This window comes from Halyomorpha halys, unplaced genomic scaffold, assembly GCF_000696795.3.
Source record: "Halyomorpha halys isolate HHAL.00 unplaced genomic scaffold, Hhal_1.1 Scaffold407.1, whole genome shotgun sequence".
In the NCBI taxonomy this organism is placed as follows: Eukaryota; Metazoa; Arthropoda; class Insecta; order Hemiptera; family Pentatomidae; genus Halyomorpha; species Halyomorpha halys.
The window spans coordinates 662,691-684,477 of NW_027106991.1; the positions used below are offsets into that span (position 1 = coordinate 662,691).

The 21,787-nt window shown below is 29.2% G+C and overlaps 1 protein-coding gene across 1 annotated transcript in view; it reads right to left on the reverse strand.

Moving 5' to 3' along the window:
- LOC106682330 (uncharacterized protein C6orf163 homolog) overlaps nucleotides 1–21,787 on the reverse strand; it is a 327,193-nt gene that overhangs the window by 203,653 nt on the left and 101,753 nt on the right. Inside the window, exon 2 of the mRNA XM_067045332.1 lies at nucleotides 3,283–3,315. The gene's annotated coding sequence lies outside the window, so the exon portion shown is untranslated. The remainder of the gene's footprint in view (nucleotides 1–3,282; nucleotides 3,316–21,787) is intronic.

Below are 21,787 nucleotides of genomic sequence, written 5' to 3' on the forward strand. Positions count from 1 at the left end.
TAATTACCTTAACTGTCTCCTAGTACTCAGACAGATGCGTATTTAATTTTAATGGTAGTGACTATCAAATCAAGGAAAAAAGGCAAAAAATTATCCACGAGTATCTCAAGTCAACTAAAAATACATCACCTTGAAGACACCTGCCCTGTAAGAGTCATCGATCTAACTACTACTAACCTTTTGTTTAATTGTTTATCTTGTTATTGATTATATATAGATTATAATAAAAGTAATTAACTATATATAATATAATGCATATAGTTAATATGTAGATATATTAATCTAACTACAAATAAAATGTTGTTTAATTATTTAGATTGATATAAGAATAAATGGAGTTAATTAATTATAGATATAATAGTTAATATATAGAGTCATTGATCTCACAAGTACTAAGGTGATGTTTATTTATTTTGTAACTGTTTGTATATAGATAATATACAAAAATATATATTTATATATGGGAGTGGATAGCTCATTGGTAGAATCCGGGTTCGAACCCGGCTGTTGCAGATAACTATTTTCTGTTTAAATATAGCCGTGAGTCAACCCAGTGAGTTCGCGAGTCCTCTTTAGTCCATCCAGCCACATGAAGTTGGTACCCTTAATTGCGTAAAACTCTGGCAGTCGAGCGTGATTCTGACTAAATCACCTTATTGCACAACCGTTGGTCTAGTAACAGTGATTCATGACCAAGTACTGCACTAAACTTTCATGAATGTAGCAGTACAGATTTTATTTTTATTTTTTAAATATATTTATATATTAATACATTAGAAACTAGATATATTTTGCTTTATAGGCTATGATTTTCATGTTAATCGTACCTCAACAAAAAATAAAATTCTTTACATAATTATTTATTTTTCTAAGAATTCTTTATTTTTCTGAAGAATTGTGTATTTTTGTTTAAATTTTATCAGAATCAAGTTATACACAGCTGCCATATATATAGGCAAATGAAAGTAAAATCTATTATCATCTATTATACCATTGAAACAAGAAATAATTTAATAACAAAACCAACTTCGATGATCCAATTTAAACTATATTTTAAATTCTCCAAATTTTCAGGAGACAAGCTAAAATTTTATTTCGCATTATTACAATATTACCTACTCACATACCAATATTTTTGACCATACCTAAATCATTTAATTGTCACAATTCATTTAAAATATTTTTTTTTGCAGGCTAATCGCCTTGACATATAATCTTTAAAAACAAAACAAATATTACATAAATATCATCACAGTTTCATATAAAGAAATAATTTATTTATAAATTCAATTTTTTTTTTACTATGCTATACTGCCACATGATATGTTAGATATAAATCGTTATTAAACTTTTGCCTTTATGAAGGGACATATATAATACAACTTATTACTTCTCATATTTTGGGAAATTATTATTAAACCAGTGAAAATATTTTTATTTGAATTTTTAATTTAGTTAATTTTAAATTCCTTCAAAATTCATATTTATCTCATTTTTAATACTACTAATTTATTATTATTTGAAAAAAAAATACAAACTTAAAATTTCTTTTAAAGAAGCTATTTTGAAAATTCTTTGAGTCCTATTGACTATGCCAATGATGATAAGACCTAATTGATATTAGAGAAAACTTAATAATACATTGATATAGCTCTATGAGCCAAAAAAATAGAGCCGAATTCGAGAAATAAAACCGAACTTTCGATAAATCGATTTTAGTGAAACATTTGCTGTTACATCAAAGGCATTTACCTAATCTAAATATGTATTCTAATTTTAGTAGATATTTATATGAACCTTAAAACATGTAAATTATTTAAAAACTAGTATATTTTTCACAATCACAGTACGATATATTTCATATAAAGATAAGTGAAAGTAAAAAATGTTTAAATAATAATATACAAAATTCGATTTCAATCGATCTTAACTACATTATTGTATAGAAATATATTCTGAAAACAGTATTATTAATTTTTTTTTAGATATATATCCAATTTTTATTTAAATTGATCTTGATTCGAAATTCTACTTTCCAACAACGTGGATAAAAGTTTATTCCAACTAAGAATAGTTAATTGTTTTCTGGCCATAGCCTTAACGTCCTTCGCGTTAGTTCTGCTAGATCTTTTTTTGTCTACAGCCTGAAGGATGGCTTTTTTTGCTTTGACACCTTGCATAATAACTAGGAAGTGCTTCAACAAGATTATATAAAAAAGTTTATATGTGTTTACTTCTCGATAGAATCTACACTTCATATGGCAGTGGTGACCCGGCATTTCTGAACTAATAAAGAAATTGGTTGCTCTATTCGATAGAAGCTGAGATGTTGAATGGTTAATTAAATGTTATTGCTCAAATCAATTACGATTTTTCATATTTAATCTCAAAGTTAGAATATGACCACCTACTAACTCATTTATTTGGTCCTAAAAGAATTGAACAATAGTATTCAACATAACTGCTATATATACTATTTATCATTTTATTACACTGAAACCACGGTATAACCAATTAAAAAAAATTTATCCAGGGATTTGTTGGATATTTAAAAATTCGTTATATGAAGGTTCAAAAACTTATTTATTGACCTTCTATATAATAAATGGTATAAATTTCAAAATCGTTAAAACTTTTAATTTTTGAGTCATAAAAAAAACGCTATTGAACTAATATCTTAGTATGTAAACAACCTATTTTTGCAATAATCATAATAGTACTTACTACATATTGTAAAACATTATACATCAGTCATAAAATGAAATTATATGTAAATATATTTTCATAAACTTAAGTAAAGTGTTATTTTGCTATAAAATAACCATGAAAGAAGGGTGATAATGGAAACGGTAAGCTGCCAAGAAAAGTGAAGTCAAAAAGGCGATGAAAGAATCTTATGATGAACTCCAGAGCGTGGCAGGCGAATAGTAGCCAACTACTGCCACTCTCTTCATAGGGACATCATTCCTATTAACCTCAACGTGAAGCTGGTCCCCGAGGGCGTGGTCAACTCCCCTCTTATTGGCTTCAGTTGCCCTTTGAGGAAGAACGGGTATCTCTATAGTACGGCTAGTTCATGCTGATTTTTAAAAAATAATCATTTTATCGAGGTTTTCTCTACATAGAGGTTCCACTGTAACTGTAACCATGCCTTACAAAGTTATGTGATTTGCCAAACTTTTGAACATTATAAACATCTTGTGAATGCAATTATTTTAACTATAAAACATTATTAACAATGCTGTTGTTTTCGAATGAGTTCAGATTACAGATACTACTTACCAATAAGAAGCACCAGGACCAGGCCGGAGTCAACTGAAAAAAAAAATATATCAACTTTTTGGAAATAGTACAAAGACTAAAAAAATAATAAAGACTAAAACTGAAATTAATATTATAATGCACAAAATTCTAATTGGTAATTAGTGAAAGGTTGCAATTTATTTCAATTAAGGCGACATAAGTTGCCTGTCGCAGATAATCTAAAAGGTGAGCACTGAGATAAATATATCATTAAATTAAAATGTCATGACACTTGTGTGACCTCTCTTTTACCTCTGAGAGGTTGACAATTCAAACTACATCCACTAAGAAGTAAGAAGATGAAAGGGTGGTTTTATAAGTTATATGTTTTGATATTATAACCAGTAATACTAAACAAAACAATATTTCTTTTTAAAGAAACATATTTGAAGTACTTAATTATATTATAGTGAGCGTACAAAGTGATTTTCAAATACAGTTTTGGTTTGTCTCGAATTCTTACAGACCGTGGCAATAACCAGACAAAATTACTACTAGCGGCCGGGATAAAAAAAATTCAGCTCCTATCGTGAACAATTTAACTAAATATTAATTGGAAGTTTCCTAATATTGTTTTTTTGATTCTATAAATCAAGGTAAATTTAACTAATTTTTTTTTAAAATTTATTTATTGTTATTTACAACTGTATACATATATATACATCAAGTAAATTTGCTGTAAGTGATATAATGACATAATACAAATATGCGGAGAATCTACCCATTGATAGAACACCAAAAACACCAAACGAGTTGTTTTGGGTGGTTGGGAAGTTTATCATGGAAGGATTGGTATCTGGTTCTGACCAAATCGGCAACATATGGGATTGACACATCAGACATTGAGGTCCTGATGGATGATTTGATTTGTGACAAAGAAAAGAGCATTAAGGATTTTGAACTATAAGGATTGGATTCGGGAGGAATTCTATGCTTTAGTGGAACCCCATAGCTCAACTCCGTATGTCCAGATAGGCCTTATAACAGTCATGTAGATCAGTCTTTTTGTAACTAAATTTAAATCTCAATAATTTCGTTCAGAAAAACCTCATAATGTGTACATTGCTTCATTAACACCAAAAAGTGTGATATAAAACTACTATCAATATGAAGTCTTTTTAATGATTTGAATTTCTGTCGAGCTTTAGCTGAATTTAAAGCTAAGGAAAATTGAGGGAAATTAGTAGGGACGTCTCCCCTTGGATATCATCAACTAGAGATGTGCGCAAAGGGGAGGTGATTTTGACGCGCCTTCGAATAGGTCACACGCGCCTGATCCACGGTTACCTTATGGCCCGCGATCCTCCACCATTATGCCAAACTTGCGGAACAGAACTTACAGTCAAACACATTCTGACAGAATGCCTAGCTAATAATTCCCTCAAATCTATATATAATATTCCTGATGATCTCCATTCCATCTTGCAGGATAACAAACATACCATAGATAGACTTTTTAAGTTTCAACATCATTCCAAGCTCTACCATAAAATTTAATCAAATCCGGCCGGAAACATGAATCTGCTACAGAGATGTATTAACCCGTCTTCGGATAGGCCTTACTCGACTCACCCACTGTCATCTCATGAAGAAGAGAGGATGCACACGATCTCGCTGTTGGGCATATTCTTACTGGGTTGCTCTGGAGTCACACCGATTCTCTTCATGTGTACAGGAAATGATCAGAGAAGACTCCACAACAGTAATAAATTTGTGAAGTGTAAATTATAATTGTTAACATGCAATGGTAATTGTGAATGTAAAACATGCCAATTGTAATCGAATTTGTAAATCAAGTGTAAATGGCACGAGTGATCGAAACACTTAAATAAATAAACAAAAAAAGAAGCTAATGCAACTGTACGAAAATTCGATCTCTAGTTATCACCATAGTAACGAACATATTGACAACCTATTCGAACAGCAAACTATGCTTCAAATATTTATTTTGAGTAACTGGCAATGCCTTGTTAAATTTTTACGTGCCAAATCTACGAGCTTCGGCGCAAAATCTTGGCTCCTTCGCAAAGGAACAAAAAAATTAAAAATAATTTCGCATCATCTACGATTCTTGGAGTTACGAAGCTGATAATTAAAACGATAAGCGATCGAACACTTCCGAAACAAACAGTCATCTTCGAAAATAAAACGCAGCGATCCCTGAGCTCCACAACCTTCGGAAGGTAGCCAACACTTCTAGTAACACAATCCTCTTCAATCACCCGCTGTCATTCTGTTGATACCATCTACGTAATACCTATAATAGTCGATAGTAGGTCGATAATAGTCCCATTCCATCATTGGGATAACACACAAAACATAAAAAAAAGGTATAAAGGCCATCGTAACGAATTGGCTAAAGTGAATCGTAAAAACGAAATTGGACCAGGGCCCTGTTTCATAATAAAATACAAGCTAATACTATTAGTCTTGTAGATTTATCTTAATTCAATTCAATTACACAGACTTGTACAATAGTAACTCGTACTTTAGTATTTTTAAATTCCTGTAATATCACAAATAGTCCTCCCTATTATTAAAAATATAAGTATTAGTGTAATTAATTGTTTTTATACTTTTATTTTGAACTAATACTATTAGCTTTAATTATGAAAAAGGGCCCAGATGGCAACATGTATCAATCAGTGCAAAAATGCCAGATAAAAAAAAATATAAAGTGATATAATTATTTTTAGCTCTTTAAATTATTCGTGGCGTTGTGGAGGCTGATTTTACTTATAAGTTAATACCATGCAATTTTGTCTAATGATTTAATTAATATAATACAGCTATAATACAACTAAAAAAACTAAACAAAAATTAAAACGTAAGTAATTTGAAAAAGGCAACTAATGATAAAATAACATAATATATATAATTATATTATTTCAATTTCTTGAGACAAGGTAATTATTTATTAAATAAATCAAAAATTCGTATCCATTTTTGTCTCAACACTTTATTTTTCACCAGTCCAACGTTTTGGCCATTCTAGCCATTCTCAAGGACATCTAAATATTTAACAGCTTATATTATATCTTCATTTTTAACACTTATAACAACATTATTCACTATATAATATAACATACCTTCAATATATTTCTTCCTCACATTAATTTGAAGTTTCTTTTGCAGGCTATTCTGCCCAGGTCATTTTCTTTATTATTAGTTAAAAGCCAATTCAAACAGTCAATGATTAGAGAGTCATATTTATTATGAATAAGCTTACTAAGCTTAAGGCTAGTTACCTATTTTTAAAAATTTAAAATCATTAATATTTAATTTTTCTTATATAAGATTATCCACAATTAATACACTACCATATAACAAACCATTTATATCCTCCCACTCACACAGGTCAGCCTTGTTTTAAAATTAATTTATTTATTTTAAATTGCATTTTTGTCTCAATTTGGTATTTATTCTAATTCTCAAAATTCCATTATTACATTTAATTGTAAATAGTAACAAATTTCTCCATTTATTTTTATAAATTTATTTTGCTTAAAATCTCTACATAATGTTGGTTTAAATTCTTAGAATCTGTTTTAAAATTAACTGTGTAATTGATGTTCTCTGATATATAAATTGACTCAAGTTTTTTCTTTTGTACAAATTGCTTTCTTTATGTAAAATTATGGTGTTATCAAAATCAAAATTATGTTGATTTTTGGCTGTATGCTGTACTAGTGCTGTTTTATTTGGATCCTTTTCTTTATTTCTTGTATCATTTTTGTGTTGATATATTCTATCCCCCAACATTTGCTTAGTTTCACCTATATAGATTGCTGGACAATTTAAACATGGAATTTTATATATTAATCCCGATTGACTTTTTATTTCAATTTTGTCCTTTACATTGCTATAATACTTTTTAATTTTATTGTTAGGTCTATGACATAATGAGTATTCTTCCACATCATAATCTATAAATTACCTCTGGATATCGTCCGGTAACCTAATATATTATATAGTAATCCAATAATATATATAGTATATAAAACAAAATCTTCTAATAGGGGCATAGAAGGAGTCAAGACAACTCTGAACCAGTTAGGGATACCAACAAATGTTCCAATAGTGTTGAGAAACGACGAATCCGTAATAGAAAGATAAATTAATTTCATCCATAAGACTAACTTAATAATCAGCCCTTAATCATTATAATTATCTATTTATCTTGCCTTATTTTTAAAATTAGAATAGTTACTTTTCTGCTTATCATCATCCTTTCCCCATCCTTTCCACTATCGTTACGATTATTAAACAAATTATAATTGCCTAGATAGATAATATTTCAAATATCACGGAAATGAGTCCCACTAGAGCGGATCCGCACATGATACCACAGCTATGACTGTGGAACAACTATACCTTACCACAACCATCAACCAACGGGCGTTGATGACCAGGCTGTTAAACGCCCTTTAAAAACAAACAAACAAACAAATCAAGCCAACTGAGGGTTACCGATTGTTCTAGATAATTTTTTTTTTTATGGATTAGGTAGGTGTTTAGAAACGTCCAACGTTTAGAAAAACTGCACGAAATGGTCCAAACCGCCCCTTCGTAAACCAATTAGAACATAATCATTGAGTTTTTTTTTAATAACTTTTTTCATCCACATAGAGGGATAAAATCTATAAAATATACTGCAAACACGGAAAAATAATTGATTAAAATTACAATGTCAGGCTGGTGTAGCCGATGGTGTTAACTTATCAACTTAACATTCTCCTGATTGAAGCGCCATCACAATTTGAGGTGGATTCAAGGAACCTACTCTGGTTAGAATTGGTTGTTAACCTGTTAGTACAAGAGCCGGGAAGAAAAAAAGGCAGTTATCTCACCCCAATTTTTTATTAATTCAATGAAAACTATGTACAATTACTAGTCAAAACTGGCGAGTCTGCCAAGTATAGGTAGAGGGAATAAAAAATGGCGGCTGTTTCAAAACCTTAAAAAAACATTAATATTTCATTTGGAGCTCTATATCTTAAAACTTCCAACAACACTAGAAAATTTAAAAGAACATATAACCTTTTAAAAGCAACATTTCATAAAAATGTACTGAAAGATCAGTAGTAAGTTAATTTATTTTGTGAAATCTATATCTCAGGAACTATGTGACTTATAGATGTCTATTAGCAATCAAATCAAAACTAATTTAATGTACTATTAAGTAGCTGACCTTGTAAGAGTAGTATTTTTCATATTAGCTAAAATAAATTGATTTACAGTTGTTCGGACACTAAGTTTGATTTATGAAAAACTTTATTTCAGAAACCATTGAATGTACAGACGTCTGTCTGCACTAAAATTAAAGCTAGTTGAATTTACTATAAAATTAACACAAAATGTTAATTTCTAGTTGATCGTATAAAATGTTGGATTTTTGAAAAAATATATCTCTAGATCCATAATACGCACATATGTCTGCCAGCACTCAAAATAAAGAAAACTTACTATAAAGTAGTTTAAGACGCTTATCTTCTTATGGGTAGTAGTTTTTATGATATTCACAAATGAATATAAATTTGGCTAATGAAAATTTGTCCGAACAACTATAAATCAATTTATTTTAGCAAATATCATGAAAACTACTACTCTTAGAAAATAAACGTCATAAATTACTTTATAGCTCATTAAACCAGCTTTAATTTGAGTGCTAATAGACATCTGTACATCACATAGTTCCTGAGATATAGATTTCTCAAAATAAATTAACTAACTACTGATATTTCAGTAAGTTCTGTACAACATTTAAATGAAATTTCAACGTAAATAGCTCTATTATGGCTTACATTTTAGCAAATTTACTTTTTAAATGATGTTCTCTTAGATTTTCGATTGTTGTTGGTCCTTGTAACGAAATAGAGCTCAGATAAAAAATTAATTTTTTTTTAACGTTTAGAAACAGCCACTATTTTTTTATTCTTTCTACCTATACTTGGTAGACTCATCAATTTTGACTAGTAATTATACCTAGTTTTCAATTAAGTAATCAAAAATGGTGGAGAAATAACTGCCTTTTTTCTCCTCTTGGGCTCTTGTACTATGTGAGATGTCTTTTCTGCCTTAAATTTGTGAACATAAGTTAGAAAAAACCAAAGCTGATAGAAAAAGTTATTTCTATAGACACTATAAAGAGAACAGAATAAAATAGAAACTAAGTAAAACTAACTTTCGTTAGTTTCTTTGGCATTATGAATGTAACCTTGCACGTGTAAATTTACTGGAGCATACTAGAACAATCATCCTTATTGCCTCTGGGAATTTGAGAATAGTTGATAATAGAGATTGCATAATATCCTGCATCATAATTGTAAAGAGGGAAAAACCTATATCTGAAAAATATTATTTTTACCGTGTATAGAATGATTTAAATTGGTTAGGAAATCCTCTCTAAAGAGAGCTAACGAGCCAGAAACATGTTCCCATCATTAAGTTAGGAAAATCAATAAATATATATTTTAAGTAAGAATCCTGCAATTCGACACTGAAATCTACAAAACTCCTCAAGATATATTCAATCTCTCATCGCCACACTTTTAACGAGATCATGCCGAATTCTATACTCCCATCTATTTCTTGGGGTACTGCTCGGACGGATACCAGTTCGCTTCTCAAATACCATTTATTTATTTCCACAATCATAATAGGTAACTAACATGTTAATATGTTGATAATTATGCAATTATCGAAAATAGATTGAGAACCAAGTCGGATGACACGCAATTTATAATGGAAGAGTATCTATTTACCTCGAATAAAATAAGAATAAGAATAAAAAATTAAACCTGAAGGTTCGATGCTGATACGATCAATCACTCTTTACACATATCACTCAAGTGAAGCTCCTCCAAATGAGCTAAATCAGTTTTAACGCAATCCTCCCATCTACGTTTCGGTCTACCCCACGGACGTTTACCCGTCGGTTCAGTGTTTATTAACATTTTAGGGATCTGCTCGTACCTATGCCCTACAACCTTACATGCCCATTCTATACGCCACAATTCTATAGTTAGAATTACATTTACCGGGTGTAGGTCCCTTAATTCAGCGTTGTGGAGCCTTCTAAATTCAAAAAAGAAAAAGAAAAAATTATTTTATAGATATTTTCCCCTAAAAAATTATCGTTTTATGACTTCTGTATATCAGCTGAATACAAAACCATATTTATTTATTTTATGCCGGTAAACAAAATCTTATTTATTTATCTTATGCCTGAACAAAACCATATTTATTTATTTTATGCCTAAACAAAACCATATTTATTCATTTTATTTAGGCATAAAATAAATAAATATGGTTTTGTTTATTTATGTTGTTCTTCGCTGACCCCCCGACAAACTTCTCCTAAATAAATTAAATGCGGACTAAGCTAATTTTAAAATAAGAAATACGCCATATGTCACAGTTGTTTACTTACGTATTGCTCAAACTTGTTTTTTGTTTATTAAAGATGATCTGCAGAGACGTAAACATATTCCGTATCGGGAACGAATGAACATCTGATTTGTCGCGTAATTTTTATCTATTTGTTAATTTTGATAAAGATATAGACATTTTATAATTAATGAATGATGTATCACACGCTACTTTCGAACCAAGAGTATCTGTATAACGTAGGTCACATAGGTTAGTGTTATTTTGTTTAAATATATTAAATAAAATATGTACACCTACAACCCATGAACGGTTCGGGGTGAAGTACTGTTACTAGACCAACGGTTGTAGAAGGAGGTGATTTGGTCAGAATCACGCTCGACGCACTTATTTTCACCCAATTAATGTAACCTACTTGACGAGGTTAGGTGGGCCCCGGAGGGCTCCTGAACCCACAGAGCTAACTCAACGGCTACAGGCAACATATGATAATTATCTACCATATACCGGATTCCTTGCAGTTATTAGTCCATTGCCTTACCAATGAGCTACCCACTCTTACTCACTGTGACCCAACGTTTCGTCTTACCTTGAAGGGCTTCTTCAAGGTTAAAAAAGACACAAATAACTAAAATGATGTAACAAGAAAAGAGAATAGATAACGTGAAATAAAAATAAACAAAAGATTGGCTAAAAATAATTTAATACATTTAAAAATTTAAATAACAATGAACAAATTTGTATGTATTGTATTGTAATTTAGTTATTTGTATTCTTTTTAGCCCTGACAAAGGCCTGCATAGTTGGGCGAAACGTTAACTCACAATAAATAGTTTTATTACTATTTGAGTTCTTTTGAACAAACCCATACCATCTTCCTTTTAAATATTACACACGGTCAAACGGCGATCTTCCAATATTATTTCAAAAAATATTCTTTATTTTTATGTTGCTATAAATATTTGTATTTTGGGATTGCCCATGGTGCAAATAACGAATATCAACTTAGTTCAAGAATACAACAGTTTTACAAAGTTGACAAGAGATACCGCATTGTGTCGGATCTGGGTAAAGAAATGTCATTAAAAAGAACTGGTAAAAGTTACATGGGTGTATTTGGATTTAATTACTTTTACCCGCCATCGGATGCACCATTGCTCAATCCGGGTGAGCAGTCTTTGGAGATTGGATGAAGCTGTTACAGGATCAGGACGGGAGGATAGGATAGCTGTATCAGGAATGTGTTGGAATTGAAGGGAATGTCAGCAGTGTAGAGGATGTGGAGGACAGGGCCCAATATATACAAGACCCTGCCTTGGGGAACTCCTGCCTCGACTGGATAGATATTTGAGTACTCAGAACCACTGCGAACTCGAAAGCGATTTGAGAGGTAGGAGCGAAGGGTAAGGTATAAGGTTTGGGGTAATATGGATTTGAGCTTGAAAAGCAATCCGGCATGCCATACCCGGTCAAAAGGTTGCGCTACGTCCAGAAAGGCGCAGTATTGTTTCTTTTAAAGAGCTGAAGAGACCTAGTCAACGACTTGAGGCCTTGTTGAACTGTAGAGTGCCTAGGGCAGAATCCAAATTGATGTGCGGGAAAACTCTGTGATTCAACTATGGATACGATACATTTTAGGTGGGTTTTTTTTCGAAAAATTTTTGAGAGGAGTGGAAGTAAGCTAATTGGTTTATAGGAAGCAGAATTATTTGGAGGTTTTCCTGGTTTTGATAAGGAATAACATTTAAAAGTATTCATTGTTAAATAGTGATAAAGTTAAGTGGTTAAATAAATGAAGATAAGTACTGACTGTGTTTGGCAATGATAATTATAATAATCAAGTATAATAAAGTAATAGTTATATAATTATGTTAGTTAAGCTGTTTATAATTTTATATTTATACATCAAAGTGTCATTATGCAAATATTTTATATTTAAAAGTAAAATATTAACAATTGAAAATATTCGTGTTAGCGAAGTTTATATCACATAAGCAAATAGTAAAAATTTTAAGAATTTATTATTAATAGAAAATTATTTGCTCTGAAATTGAAATAAAAGTTTAATTAAGCAACTTTTTTTTTTTCAATATATGTTCCAGTAAAGATCAAAAGTAGCCTAAGGAATTATTTTTTTCTTTTAGGAAAACATAATATTTATAAAATTTGAACACCTTAAACACGGTAAGATAAAATTAGCTATTAATTATGTAATCATAAAGGATCATCTTAATCTCAGCGCTCCTAATTTGACAAAAAAATTATGATTAATATACAAATAGAAAAAACTAACAATATAGATTTTAATCAATATCCTGTTCCAGTGAAATTTTTTTTCACTTTCGATGACGTTCAAAAAGATTATTCAACTTATTTTTGTATTGTTCGAGATAAGACGGCGAGATTGTTCCAGAAAAATAGGATGAAAATAGTTATATTTTCACTATATATCGCGCCATATCGATTCATATGACCTCGAATTACGCAAGTAATGAAAAAAAATGTTATTTTTTTTAAGTGGGCGGAATAGGAACAAAAAATATAATGCTGGGTGTGTCAATGAACAGAGGTTTCAGCATGAAGGCGAAGTCAGACCATATGCCACCAGTACTTCAATGACCTACACAAAATGATTTTCGTTAGTACATTTATTGTTTTGACAACGTCGATGATTAATCGACTTTCCTTTCGATTGTTAAGCTGAACTCAAGAACAAAAGCTGTTTCTTTTCCAAAATCAATGCCGTTTCCCACTCCAATGGATGTTACTGAATCCTACTACACAAAATATAAATTTTTGAAACTTTGTGAATTGAAAATTTCTGTTTTTGTGAGATGCTAAATTGAAAAAAAATATGCTTAAGAAAATCTACCAATAAACTTTAAGCAGTTATATCCAAAATTTCAAATTACGTCATAATCTGAAGATGCGCAGATGTTATTTCCTAAAATCTTAGAGAGAAAAACACTTAATAAAAAATGTGTACTGCCCAACTTCATTGGGGTGCCTTATACACAGATGACTAGTAAAGCACAATTTTTTTTTTAATCCAAAATAGTCACGCCATAATTTTTTTTTTAATTGTTACATTATATTATTATTATTATAAAAATGATTTTTATTCCTTTCTATTACTTATTATTTCTTCCCTTACACATTTTAATTTTTTCCTAGCTTTTTATCGCTCTTTAAATGTGTTTAATTTTTCCATTCTAAAAATTTTCTCTCTTTTTTCTCCATCACACATAAAAGTAAATTGAAGTCTACACCATAAAAATTAAATTAAACATAAAAAGTCATAATTTTGAGCAGCAAAATTCATATCTACATAGTAGCATTGAATATTAACTAGTACACCGCAGGCAGGCGTACCTCTAATTATGGTTTAAAAAAATGTTAAAAAGTGAGAATGAAGGGAAAGCGTATAGACGTACAGTTTTCATTTTATTTCTTTTTAATGACTACAATAAAAAATGAGGCGTATATTTTAATGGAGTCCTCATGTAATAACTGACTAAATCAGTTGGTGAATTGAACCAATTGTAGATCAAAAACGAATTTTTAATGTGCTTCATCTAAGAGGTTGGACGTGTTGAGAAAGTGAAAAAAAACGACTTTTTTAATTTTTTTATTTACAACTTATAAATCTATTTCAGAGGTGAAATACATCCTCCATAGTAAAAAACAAAAAGGATAGAATAGCTCTTATTTTTTTCTCCTATGAATAGTACTTACGATAGAGGTTGAAAATGGATCAGACGTATAATTTGTACAGTGACCCAATTCATGGTCAGGTAGGTAAAAGAATATTGAAGAAAAATGTAAATAAAAAATACAAAAAAAATAAATAAATATGGAAACCAATAGAGTAACATTTTTTTATAATAACTTGTTAAATAATTAGTGAATTTCACAAGAAAAAAAAATATCGCACAATAAACTTAACAATCATATATAGCTATTAGCTCCAGATGAATTATTTGGCTGAGAGGACTAGCTAGTTAAGTACGTAGGGACAAACGTCTCTAAGCGTTTAGTTTAAAATCTTATTGGTTCGATTCCCATCTGGGTCAGTAAAAATTTATTTTGAGACGACCCTGCGAAATTTTATCTCGATATTATCACTCTAAGGCAGTATAGGACCAAAGCCATAAATATTAATATTTATTTGGTTTATTCCAACATCTAAAGGACACTCGGAGGAAATATTTTAACATTTTCTTTGGAGGATGATTCATAAAATATTTTCAAATAATTTCGGCTGGGTAATGAGCCAGCATTCGTTTGGAACCAGAATAGGAACCTGTGAAAGTGAATATTTGACATTAGAACGATAAATGTTATCTCTCGCTAACGTTGCATGTTAATGTCATTTTTTTCTTTACAGAGGAGTATTATGACAGACACTTTAATTTTGAAAAGATGGAAAGCGGATCAATTAGGCATCGAAAAAACGAAGTTTTTCTTAAAAGAAAATTATAAAACACTGGAAACCAGGATTAAGCAACATACCACAAAATGTCAAAATTGCACTGCACTGGCTAAACAATAATTTAAACTTCAAATATCCCATAATAATAGATATAACACAAAACACTAAAAGCAGAAGGTTTCTGTAAGCAATTCATATAACTAAAAATATTAAAGACACGGTAAACTATAAAACGGACACAAAACTCAAGTTATAGCAGGAAACATTCATTGGAAGTGGAAACCTTCTAGCGTCACAAGCCCCTGCTCTAATGTCACTGGTGATGCGAAAATTATGCCCGCGAACAAGTCATTACCGAACTCGAGTGGAAGTTAGGTAACTTACTGACCAGAGACAGGTAACTTCCTGTACCGTCGATAACTACTTGACGGGAAACCAGTGCTTCCTAGATGCTATAATTTTCTTCTTTATTTTTTTTTGGTCCACTATTGCAAACGCCATAACACTCCAGAATACATTTCAACTCGATATAGATCGATTCAAATGTTCTTTTTTTTTTCGACATTATCCTTCTCGGTCAACAACGGTAATATTTTACTAAATCTTCCGCTATACTTTCTTCTTTCACTTCAATAACAACTCAATGATAAAAAACAAAACAAAAAAAAAACCAATAATAACTTTAGTTATCTACTAGAACATGGACTTTACAAACTTCAACCTTTTCATGTGTACAATTAATTTAAAGTATAGAAGGAACTTACGTCAATTATGGAACGAGAAGTACAAAATTGAAATAGATCGAACTTAAAGAACGAATGAAATTCATGGAGGTAAACATTTCAGAGACAAATGAAGAAAAATCAAGGATATAAATAATTTTTAAAATAACGAATTATTTATTAGAAAGCGAGCTTTTGAGAGTAAATTGACATGACGTCACATGTGCCTGCCTGATATAAAGTGTTCCAGAAGAAACCGAAACCATTATTCTTTTCAATAAATTTAACAATAAAGGTTATGGGGTAATTTTTAAATTAATAGATAACAGTTATGAAATAATTTCTATTTCTTAAATTAACAGATAACTGGAATGAAACAATTTCTATCAATAAAGATAAAAAATTTCAAACAGCTAGCTTCAAATAAGGAATGCAATTTGAATAAATTTATATTTTTTTTTGTTGTTGTTTTTAACAGATAAAAATAGTACAAGGAGAAAAATGGCAGTTATTTCACTCTAGTTTTTGATTACTTTAACGTTATTTATTTATTATTACTAATCAAAATTAATGAGTCTGCTCTACCAACAACACTAGAAAACATCATAATTTAAATAAGATTAAATTTTCTAAAATACGAACCCTAATAGAGCTATTTACGTTGAATAGTTCGCGAGATATTGCTTTTTAAATTGCAACATTTCATAGATAATGTACTGAAAAATCAGTAGTTAGTGAATTTATTTTGAGAACACTATATCTCAAAAAATATTCTATGTACAGAAGTATATTAGAACTCAAATTAAAGCTAGTTTATTGAAATATATAGTAGTTTAAAATTTATATCTTTGAAGGAGTAGTAGCTTTCATGATATTCAAAAAATAAATTTTTAAAAAATCCTGATTTCTAGTTGTTCAGACAAAAGTTTCGATTTATGAACAAATATATCTCATAATGAAACGTAATATAAAGTAGTTTATATTGCATATCTTCGTAGGGTTAATATTTTTTACGATATTTCCAAAATAAATTCAAAAAATGTTAATTTTTAGTTGTTCAGATAAAATTTTTAAAAATATAATAAAAACTACTACTACAAGGATAAGCGTCATAAACTACTTTATAGTGCATTAAATTAGCTTTAATTTGAGTGCTAATAAACATCTGTACGTCAAATGGTTTTTGAGATAATGTTTCCTCAAAATAAATTTACTTAATACTGATTTTTCAGTGCATTTCTTATAAAATGTTGCAATTTAAAAATCTATATCTTACAAACTATTGAACGTAAATAGCTCATCTTTTAGCAAATATATTCTACCTCAAATTATGATTTCTTATGTTTTTTAGTGTTTTTGGTAGTTATAAAGATATAACGCACGGAATGAAAAATTATGTTTTGAAACTGCAAACATTTTGCCACCAAAACTCCTAGCTATACTTAGCAGACTCATCAATTTTGACTAGAAATTATGCATAATTTTTATTAAAGTAATCGAAAATTGGGGTTTAAATAACTGCCTTTTTTCAACCTGGATAATTTACTAAAACATTTTGGGGTTATTTGGCTCATGACCACTACTATTGTGTAAACTGTATGATAGTAGGTCTGACATGATAGTGGATAGTCCAAGAAGTGGTGATACTATAGCCACGTTAATCATCCATATTAATATTTATGATGCTAAGACAAATAATAGATTAATTATGATTTGTTTAGTTATTTTTTATAATATATAAGTTTATTGATTTAGGTTGGTTACAACAAACTATATTTTATTAAACTACAATAGTTTATACTATTAATTACTAACAATAATTTATTATTAAAAAATATTATAACAGAAATAAAACTTTAAATTAATAATTTGATTTAAAAAAAAATTGTTTTACTTTTTTTAAGCATGTTAGAGAACTATTTTCTTTAAATTACAATTCAATAAAGATGTGAAATTTTAAAATAGTATAATTCTCCCAATCGTTTTTCAACACAAGAAGATATTTTGCTACATTCAATCCAATTTAGTCTTATCAGGTCTAAATAAAAAAAAAAAAATGTAGAGATAAAAATAAACATTACTGCAGTATTCATCTTACTTAGTTACTAGTAATTATCATTTAATTAATTATGTAAGTATTAATTAAAAATAAATATATTTCATAAATGATAAAAAATATATATTTTACATATATAAATATACTTTCGTTCATTAGAATCAACTCTATCTGTATGTGGCATTACCCGAAAAATAAATAAATTGATTATTATTAAAACTTTTATGTAATGAAATTCATTAATCATTAAAGAAATCTTAATGTTATTTCTCATCATAACCTTGGACACTCAATTCTAAAGAACCTCCCAATACACATGAATACCTGTTTAAAATTACAAATTAACTACTTATTTTCATATACAATTATGTTTTTATAAGTTTAAAAAATAATCGAATGACATGCACTAACATGGTTCAATGACAAAGAACACAGCGGCAATTTAATTTTCAACAAACAACTTTAACAAACAGGCTGACTCACGGAGAACCAATATGAATAACAGATTTATCTCTAGTTAGCAATTAACACACCGAATATTCTATGGCAGATTTTTTTTTTTTTATTTATTACTCTATAATTATTTTTTTTTTTTACATATTACTTTTGGATATCTAAGTTCACATAATATTTAATAAAACAACGTAAAGACAACAAACATAAAAATCCAAAGAAAATGGTGTTCACATTTAGAAATCTGTTTTATTTTGATTTTGATTTCAGTCCTACTATTAAAAAATTTTATTAAAAAACAATAAAAAAATTAAATTTATGCCGCAACATCCTGCAGATTTCAAATAAAATAAGGTAGTTCGATTTTTTTTTTATTAATACAATTAAAAATTAAAAAAATATACCCTAAAAATCAAAACATCGGTTCTGTGTCTGACTGTATAATTGATCAGACCATTAAATCAATTTTTATAGAATTTTCATGGATTATGCAGATATCCACATAGATTTTATCAAGTTCAATTCACTAATTTGTTTTAGACAAACATAAACGTATTTATTTTATTTTCAATAATATATTTCGAAAACGATACGTCCGATTTCGCTCAAAATTTGAGATTATTGTTGTCATATTTTAGTGTAAATGTCATCAAATTCCCAAAACTACTTTCTCTGTAAGATTCGTAATAGTTTTTTCTTTACACACTTTCTTCAAACAGGGCTTCTCCGGTAGATTTGTACTCGAGCGACAAGTAAAATTTATCAAAAAATAAAATTAACAAATAATTCATTCAAAAATGGTAAGAAAGCACTGACACATTATTTTTAATGATTACAAACATGAGTAGAATTATATTTCAAATCATAAAAAATATTTGGGCTAGTAGTAAAAAAATAAAATAAAACAACATAAAAATGCAATAAATAAATAAAGAAAAGTAAAACAAATAGTTTTTTTTTTATTATATTACAGCAAAACAATAAAAAAATTATATATATGTATATGTAGTTGACCGTAAAAATTGATATATAGGAAGATGGTCAGGGTTGCGGTCACAAGTGAAACGAAAATAGTTTACAACTATTTTATTTTCCAACGTTTCGCCCCACTTTGTAGGGCTTCATCAGGGCTGTCCAAATGAATAAGATGAACAGACCAATGTCTGTTCATCTTATTCATTTGGACAGCCCTGATGAAGCCCTACAAAGTGGGGCGAAACGTTGGAAAATAAAATAGTTGTAAACTATTTTCGTTTCACTTGTGACCGCAACCCTGACCATCTTCCTATATATAAATAAAAAAATTAATATTAACCATAAAAATGTGAATGACTCGTATTACTTTTTTAAATTTATTTATGTAATACCAGATCGGCCTTACATGGTTAATATAAGAGGTACATTTTTTATTTTATTTTATTAAAAATTTATTATTAAATATAGTTTAATACAGAAGACACCCCTAACTATATAAAATGTGGTAAATAAAACTAAAACGCCGGCAGGGGCGTGGGTCTTAAAACGCTTGGTTCAGAAAGTCATGGGTTCGATTCCCATGGGGGGTGGTCAATATTTATTTCACATTTCCTCTCCGAGGCTGTATATGACCTCAATGGAGGACTTGAGCCAAAAACAAAATTAGTAATAATAAATAAAAAATACATCATACAGTTGAAATTTAAATCCAATTTACATCACTCAGCTTAAACGAAAAATACATATTCAATAATTTCCGTCCTTCAAACAATAAACAACAAAAATATTTGGTCAAGATTATCAATGACGTATCTTTGTTTATAAATCCGAATATTTTTATGACACATGTTTTCTTTTTTGTTATTAATACATCACAAAGGATTATTAAAATTTTTATTATATAATTTGAGAATAGGATTCCAAATTTAAGAAAATTATTCCTTATGAGTACTTTTTTATGCTAAAAATTATTTTTAATTTAAATAAAATAACATCATTAAACTGTAAATTAGTTTTTTTTCTTTTTTTGATTGTACAGATATGAAAATTCAAAGTCAAATTACATAAACATTTATTCACAAATGATTAAACAAATATACAATAATGAGGTGAATTTTAACAATTCAAACTTTATTTTTATTGATAGATTGAAGAACAAGGAGATATCACATTAGTGAAGGATGAAAATATAAGTGTTTCTGTTGTTGACTAATCGATTTATTTACGTTCAATGGAATCGAACCAACGGGTCCAATTATGGATTATCTCGACTATTTTTAACTATAATGCAACACGTATCAGAGAACTCACGTACTCGAGAGATGCATCCAAGGAATGAATTTCGAGCAATCAGATATTGCTACTCAATCTCAACAGCATAATATAAACTGTTTCACAACATTTCACAAGCACTCAATTATCCACAATATGTTAAGTTATTATTTTAGTCATATTATTAACTTTTAGTTTATGATTATTATTATATAAGTTTTAGTTAAGTTTATTATTCATTATTATTCTTATTTTATTAATATTATTTTTGCTTTAGTTTATTATTTATTAATGTTAGTTTAGCTGGTCTCGTGACTTTAAGAGATCTTTCCCATATAATAGGCTATTTCTGCAAACATTTATAACAACAATATCTTGTTTAATTTTTGCTGTATTTTTCTTCTAGCTGTGTAAAATCGCAGAGTTTAGAAAATATTATATAATAGTATAATATATAAAGTAAACTAGGAATTATTTTATAAATACAATCAAAGATGTAAAATTTCTTTGATTGGAAATAGGTCGTATATACATCTGAAATATCCCCTCTCTTTTTCCCTAAAAAAAGATTTACTGCAAAATCGAGGTCTCTATATTGCGTCGTTGGGCTACCAATTACTTCATCATTGGTCCCTATGGGGTCAATTTGCAAGTACTGTAGCCACCAAAGAGGCCTGAGGCGAACCTGCCAAGATACATAACTTTTGGTCGTTAAGAATATTTCTGAACAGTCTATAAACCTCAAAGGAGGGAGAAGGTTAACGCCCAAAATAATACATTACGATTACCAATTATTTTTTATTCTGGGTGAAGGATCTCACATATTTCGTGGAGAAATGAACTTACTCTAGCCCAGATATCAAAGCTTAAGGGTAAATTTCACCATTATGGGCGTGGGTAAAAATTAGAAAAGCCATAGTTATATTTTAATAAATATTTTTCAGAACATAGATTATGAAATAACCAATACATAATTGTATATAAATTTGTGTAAATAATTAAAAATTTGCATATAACTAATAAGTATTTTATTAGTTAAGCTGTTTTGGTCATTGGAAATAATTTCATCTTTCAGTAGCACACAAGACTGAAACGACAAGAAACTGCTCGTAGATTCCGATTGCTACAACACTTACTTGACAAACGCTCTAAACTTCCCATTCATCACAAAAAATTAGTATACAC